Source organism: Strix uralensis, chromosome 5 (assembly GCF_047716275.1).
Source record: "Strix uralensis isolate ZFMK-TIS-50842 chromosome 5, bStrUra1, whole genome shotgun sequence".
Taxonomy (NCBI): Eukaryota; Metazoa; Chordata; class Aves; order Strigiformes; family Strigidae; genus Strix; species Strix uralensis.
This window is the reverse complement of record NC_133976.1, coordinates 78,441,298-78,448,963: the sequence shown is the minus strand read 5'-3', so window position 1 is coordinate 78,448,963 and position 7,666 is coordinate 78,441,298. Positions and strand designations below refer to the sequence as shown.

The 7,666-nt window shown below is 41.8% G+C and overlaps 1 protein-coding gene across 1 annotated transcript in view; it reads right to left on the bottom strand.

Moving 5' to 3' along the window:
• Positions 1 to 4,936: 4,936 nt before the first annotated feature.
• Positions 4,937 to 7,666, bottom strand: part of MYBPC1 (myosin binding protein C1) — a 54,670-nt gene continuing 51,940 nt past the window's right edge. Inside the window, exon 29 of the mRNA XM_074870269.1 lies at positions 4,937 to 5,672. The gene's annotated coding sequence lies outside the window, so the exon portion shown is untranslated. The remainder of the gene's footprint in view (positions 5,673 to 7,666) is intronic.

Here is a 7,666-nt window from a genome sequence, read left to right as displayed (position 1 = left end):
CTGAGCTGAGGGCCGCGGCGGGAGGCGGAAGAGGCCGACGCCCAGCGGCGGCTCTGCCCGGGGGGAGCCGACACCTCCGCGGCAGCTACCGCGGGGCGGCCGCCCTCGGCCCCGGCCCCGGCCCGCCGTTGCTTCCCTCACGCCGAGTGCACGGCGCCCTCCCTCCCCACCCCGCAGCAGCGGGCCCCGTTCCTCGCCGGGTTGCCCTGGCCGCGGCGGCCCCGCCAGCCCCGCCTTGCCGTGAGGGGACGGGGATACCCCCGGCGGCAGGGGGAGCCCTCGGGCGTCGAGGGGGTGCGCCCGGCAGGCCCCGTCCCGCCTGCCGCCATTTCACCAGGCCCGTGGGCAGCCACGGTCGGTGCTGGGGCCTGGTACGGTGAGCCGGTGCGCCCATGCCGCCGCTGGATGCGGGGTGGGTTGAAGCTCCCTCTCTCCTGTGATTGTCCTTATTCATCTTATTTTCCTCTTGCAGCTGACGGCCGCAGCGGGGGCTGGTGTGTGCACACAGCAGGTGGCCGGCGAGGCTTTTTTTTGCTAGAGCAAGGCATAAAGGCAGGGCTTGGGCAGCAGGAGACCTGCCTGCGGTCAGCAGGACACCACAGCCATGTCTGCAGGGAGGTGATCCCCGCTGCATCAGCGAAGGGGACCCGCTGCCCCCCGGGAGTGGTGGTCTTACATGTTGTGGGGCACCTGGACACTGCGTTACACTGGACTTGCTTCACCGCCTTGACCCGCTTACAGAAGGTGCTTCAAAACAAATACACCTTTTCAGAAATTGTGGCATCTCAGATTATTTGAATTGGTCATGTGGAGGACTTTAGATGTATCCCTGAATCTCTAGGAACATACGTGGTTTCTGAATGTGGCCAAGGAAAGGTGAGCACTGTGTAGCTGTATGAGAGATGAAATCGAAAGTGTAAAATACAATCTCTAACATGTATTATACACCCAAATGGCATCTTCTTAGAATCAGGAATCCTTTTTTAAGTTATTCCATTTTAAGTCAGAGGCTGCAGCTTTCTGGCCAGACACAACAGTTTCCTGGACAGAGCTGTTTCCTGTTATTCAAAGTGAGCTGATTCATTTTGCCTGATAAAGTCAATATGGTTTTGAGTAGGTTTCTCTACTGCAGGGGTCAGGAATGCTTGACATATGCAAAAGAGTGGTTTCGAAATCCCTTGACATGGTATGTGCATCCCAAGTGCTATGTTGTTCATCAGTTGATTTCATTTACAGATCACTAAATACGGTCTGATACGGCAAATGGGATTAGGAGCCAAAACAGAGAAGAGAGGAACTGCCAGCAAAAGAGGGGGTAATACATAATATAATAAAGACAAATCTGATAACAGCCAACTAGAGAATGGCAAAAGGGAAATGTGACAGTTAGATTTACAACCAGCCAGATCCCCAGTCCACTGGAATCACTGGGAAAAGGTGAAACTGTTTCTTTTAATACCCTGTGCGTTATTGTGGTCGATGAACATAATGGTACTGGCATTTATGGGGAGATTGCTCAAGCTCTTTGTGATACCAAGAGGAAGAGAAGATAAACTAGGAAAAGAAGTGGAGGGAAAGTAAGTGGTGTAAAAAGAGGGCTGCATGAGTAGAGGAAGAAATAAATCCCCTACTTAAGTTATCACTGAGCTTGGGGAAGGGTTTGTTTTAATTTAAAAAGTATTCAGCAACAAAGCATAGAACAAGAGAACATAGAATATAAAGTCCAGTGTGTTTAGACTTCCAGTACTTCCTCAGTATTCAGGATACAGTTTTGCTTCCAAATGCTCGCTGCTTCAGCAAAGCAGCAGCTTTACTTGTCAGTCAGGAAAGCAGGCCATGAAAATCAAGTGACAGTAAATACACTGTGCTTAAAATAGAATGCCTTTTGCTCCAGAATCTCAATATGCAACAAAAGACATTCGTAAAGTAAGTCTCCCTTCACAATGTTCTGCAAAAGGTAGCAATATCGTACTTTTCCCCCTAGAAGGAAGTACAGGAAGCTTGAAACATTTTTTTACTAAAAGGACTATTTTTTAAAATTTCTGATTCTCAATAAAGACCTCTTTAAAAACAGCATCTCCCAATTTAAGCATTCTTTAAAAGATTTGCATGTATTTTTTCTCCTTCCCTCTCTACATTTGTGAGATTGTTTTCAGTGAGGGAAAAATGGGCTGGCACTAGCTATGATCTTTCAGTGCAAATAGGTAACTACAATGCCTGTATCAAGCTCCACATACAACAATTTGAGAATGGATCTGTATTTATACAACAGTAACATTTATATGCCAAGTGCCCTTCCATGGGCAAGGAGAGCAAGACAAGAAAAGACAAAATCTTTTTCTCTGGCTTCCTTAAAAATAAAACTCTTTTTCTAATTAACTTTGATTCTTCTTTCTCTGTGCGTCTATCTGTGTGTGTATCCATGTTTTGGTCTGCCTTCTTATTCCTTGACCTGTGTTAAGTGGCACTGAACACCAAGGCAGAGCTTTCAAAAATACTAAATTCCTACCAGATATGTGAAAGTGTGCAAAAAAGAAAAGCCTTATTAAAGGTGCTACTGAACTATAACCTCAGCACATACTTGTCGATGGAGAGTGTACATAGCAGATAACATGAATAATGCAACTAGGTGAGGACTTGAACTGGTTTCACATATTGTGAGACTTCAGGGAACACAACCATAAGCCATAAAAGCACTACTAGTTTCACTTCTGGAGATTTGTGTTTTGCTGTTACTTCATCTCGTATGACCAGGTTTTATTTGCTGACCTCTGTTACTCCTAGGTCTCTTTCAGGTCCACTAATTTCCTGGAAATTCCATATGAGCTGACTTTGGAAAAATGTCTTCTTGGGAGCATTGGGCCATATCTTCTACAGCATGATACTCTGCTGCTTCTAGTCTCTATGTTGTTTTGCCTGTAGTTTTTGTTGTCTTTGGTACGTCTTTATTCTCCCAAGCTGGTACTAACTGCAGATTTCATTAGTATTTTCTTAACACTGTGGTTTTGGTCACTTTATTTCATCTATCAAACACCATCCCTGGAGAATCCCATTAGGCAAATCATCATAAATCAAAACTTTATCTTTTGTTGTTCTCTATTTAAGGTTCTTCAGCCTCTTTTAGACCTACTAGAAATCCCTTTCCTATCCACCCCATCCTATCATTCCTCTCAAAGTAATTTTCAATTAATTTTTAATCCAGAGGCTTGGCTGGTCAGCATAGTTAGTGAAAGGATGAATTTATAGCACATGAATGCCCACTCATCTCAATTCCACCCACAGCCCGATACCCAGTACTTCCTATTGGCGTGACGCATCTTGAGCCCCAGGGACGGACAGTGGCAAATGCTGGGCAATGCAACTGGGGAGGAATTAAGGGCATGCAAATGTAATGCTTACAGTTCACACAATGAAAAGTAGCTTAGTTCAGCTTGTCTTTTAACACTGCTGGCATCTGCTAGAAATTAGAGTCGCTGATTCCGTCAGCAGAGAGCCTACAGAAGCTGAGATTTGTGCTGGCTGCCAGGTTATTATGGATGGTGTGTTAAGGCTGAGGAGGCAGATAGAAACATAAGCTTGAAGCTGTAAGCATCATTGCATATGAAGTGCAGATGGCTACGTGCATCCTTTTCGGTTTACTGAAAAACAGAAACTCACAATAACTGTAGCTTTTGGTGCTGACTATAATGTATCTCAACAGACTGGTAACATTTTAAATGAGGGCCATGTGCTTAAATGCTTAAACCTGCATGGCAGGTCAGTTCAGGCTGACCCTTTCCCAATGCCTTCTGTGCTTTGAAACAGATGGAGTCCCGATTCACTGGTGAGATACAGAATAAAGAGAAATTATTATTCCTTTATGAAATTTTCTTCTTAGTAGGCGTGTTGCCTTCTTTCATGCATAGGTGTGAATGAATGTGTAGGAGAGAATTGATTTTGGCAGGAGCAGGGTGAAATGCAGGTGGGGGTGGAAGCGGAGTGAAATGCAGGTGGGGGCGTGTCCAGGATCACCAGGAATGGAGAATTGTTTCCTTGCACAGATGGCAGCCCAGAAGAAATCACAAAGACAGAAAGAAGAAGAAGGATTGCAAAGAAAGTAAGATTTACAGAACAAAGTGAGAAAATGCTTTCAGAGATCCCCAAAGTGAAAGAAGTGGTAATTCAACTGCAGAAACAGCAGTTCAGCCGTGGCGGTTCATAGTAACACATTCTTTTATTATTGCATAATTGCTGACTGCTGAATATCTGAAAATGCACTGATGTCAAATAACCATGTTGTGATGTACTACTGGTCTAAGTAGACCTTTATCTTTATAAACCATAATTGGAGATCAGTCATTAGTCAGTAAACACATAACTGACCCTATCTATACAGCCAGAGTGAGAACTGGTAAATAAATGACAGGACAATAGGGAATCGACAACCTGGCCAAATTATGTGTAACCTAGTGTCTCACATGCTTCAGAGTTTGCTAGTGACTTACAGACAACCACCCCCACTCCTGAAATAATTGGAGATTAATGATGTTAGAGTCAGAAAAGTAACGTAGTCATTTTACCTTATCCAAGGCATTTTTGACTTGCACAGTAAACTCACTAGTGATATGGTCTGAGTCCCGTTTCTGCTACGATACCTACAAGAGCTCCATGAATTGCTGAGGAAGGGGACAGATCCAGAGTGATGGAAGCTGTCATGGTTGGCATTTATAATATTTAAAATATTGAAGACATACGGATACAAAATTGCATGTATCTATAGCATTTATTTTCACTCACATTCTGTGTCATGTACCTTAAAGTGTAGGTGACTGCTGATACTGGTTTTCCTTCAGTGTGGTGGGCTCAGGTTCCTGCTTTACAGTATGTGGAAATTAAATGAGAAATGTGGTAAGATGAGACAGAAAAAAGCCTAAGAACATAGTAAACAAGAACTTGATAGATCTTAAACACTTCATATTTATTGTACATTAAATAAACCAATTTCAGTTCAGTTGAGAGACTGATGAGTTGGATTTAAGAAATCAAAACTTCTAAAGGAAGATATGTTCAACTTAAATGATCATTAAGTACATATGTATTCATTACGGTGTAGTAAACCCATATTTTGTTAAACAATTCTCAGGTGAATAAGATACATTATCAAAGAGGTATGTATTCCAGGGGTCTTATTGCACAGCTACTGGCTAATCCATGTACTTTCAGTCTGAGAAAGAATGCTTTGTACCACCGAGTACAAACTGACTGCCTCCTCATGTTTATTACATGGCTTCCTCTCTTTCCTCATTAAAAAACAGAACACAATATCAAACAGAAAATAAAGCTGAACATAACGAAACGTGTGTTGTCTTCAGTTCATTTAATTTTTCAATCCCAAAGCAATCCATGCGTATTCTTTCTTTTCAGTAAGAGCAGGTAGGGAAAACAAAACAACAAATAAGAAAGAAAAAAAAAAAGAAAAAAAAGAAAATAAAATCCCCAATCACACGTTTCTTCTGTCATTGCAAGAACTAAAATGCTGTAATTCTGCTACCAACTTCCAGCGCAGTGGGAGGAAACACTGGGGACGGGCTCTCACTTCCCCTCAGTTTTGTCTGCCTGTACTTCACGCATATATAAATTAACGATATGCGGAGGCACTCCATCCATCAATAGTCTGAAGAGTGAAAGCCCACCTGCAAACAAGGAATAAGACAATCTTCAGGTTGAAGGTCCCTGGAGCAACAGCTTTGTACTTTATTTTCTGGTGTAAGTGACAAAGATTTAGTCAGTCCTTATTGCATACTTCATTTTGAGATGTGATAAAATATTCATCCCTGTTCAAAAGTCCAGCACAAGAATTAACCATTATTTAATGTCTGTACAATACAGAACTTTATTGTCCTCTTGCACAGGGTGAATTTCATTTCTAGGATGTCATATATTCAGTCATTTATCTCAATCCATGCAATAGTCTATGATAAGCTTCACCTCAAATAACCCTCCTGGATTTCCATCAGGCTGGGTGAATAGTCACAGATGGAATTCAGCCCAGAGGGAACAATGGAGAAAACACCTGACTATGATGAGTTGTGGGAAACATGCAGAGACATTAAAATTATTCTAGTGTTGGGTCTTATAATGTTTTATAAGCATTTAGCAAGATATTTACCATGTTGCTTGGAAATAACAGGTGGGATGACATATGTAAAAGAATCATATGAAAAAAAGCCAGGATTTTAGATATAGGTGCCTTTAGACTCCAGAGAGAGGTGATGAAAGTCAAAGCTTTCATCTCCTGAGGAAGTCTGAAGAATGATTTTGGATTCACTTTTGAATAAAAAATAGACCACCTTGGATCCAGGTGCTTACTCCCTGAAAGCTCTAGAGTTTTCCCAGGGCTTGAAGCTATTGGTATGTGATCTCAAAGCTGCAGGAGATCTTGCACCAATCCATAGGGCAAACTTACTCCACACTTGTGGCCAGCATCTTCCTGAGCTGCATCAGTGCGTGTCCATCCTCACAGCCCCGCTGACAAATAGGGGCCTTTTGTATTTAGCATTTCCTCCAGCCCCACCAAAACTTTGTTTCCTGTCTCTGTGAAACTAAACTTTCCCCACCACCCCCGTTCCAGTTTTACGATGGTTGGAGTCCATATTCACTGAACAGGTATCAGAAGTACCATTTGCAGCCTTTTAGGCCTATGTGCTTTATGACTGTGGCTTAGCCGCTGTGAGTAAAAAACTGAACTAAACCTATTCTAAATTACTATTAGAAACCTGGGCTTATAAGAAAGCCATTGGAAGTACTCAATATTTTCTTTGGCATTCTGGAAGAAAGATTTTTGAGGAATATTTAATAATTTTAGCAATTCAATACAAAACGCTTATTTCAGTGCTCAGAAGAACATGTATGTAGTGTCACACCAGCCAGGGCACCCCAGATCCCACTGATGTAGAAGCAGTAATTTAATACAAATAATCCAAATTAGGAGTGAAATTTCATGCCACTGAAAAAAATGTCATGGAAACTAAACACATGGATCTTTCTGTTAAATTTCATTGAAATCAAATGGCATTTGGAAGGAACAGTGGCAAAAAGATAAATATTTTGCTAAAAGCATTAGTCTGCCCTTTCTCAAGGAGAAGGGTGGCATTTGTTGTAAGAAAGCTACATACCATTACTATTCCTCTTACAAATCTGTATGAGCGTTCTGTTCCGCAAGCTGCAAACCCACCCACTAACAACTGCACTTACCTTCTGAGCCTTTTCTGGAACACACCAAAAGCTTTAAAGCAAAAGCACATTGCCATTCTCTGAATGCTTCAGCTAAATGCAGCTGACCTGATACTTACAGATTTGTCCTGAGTACAGATTTTAGGAATTTATAACCTTTATTAACATGAGGATTATCCAGTTAAAGTGATATTAGTTACTAGTGATTATGAGACTGCACTATCTCATTTAACACTGTCATTGTTGCAGAACTGTTTGCTCCTGACCTTAGGTAGATGCACAATACAGACCAAAAAAAGCATGCTTTTTGGCATTCTTTTCAACTCATGTAGTGCAAGTTGTGATATGAATCATTCTATTTTAAATGAAATTAACTGTGGAATAAATATTTAATTTATGTAGAGAAATATTCCTGACTGTAATGCAAAATGCTCTTCTATTACTTGCATTTTAT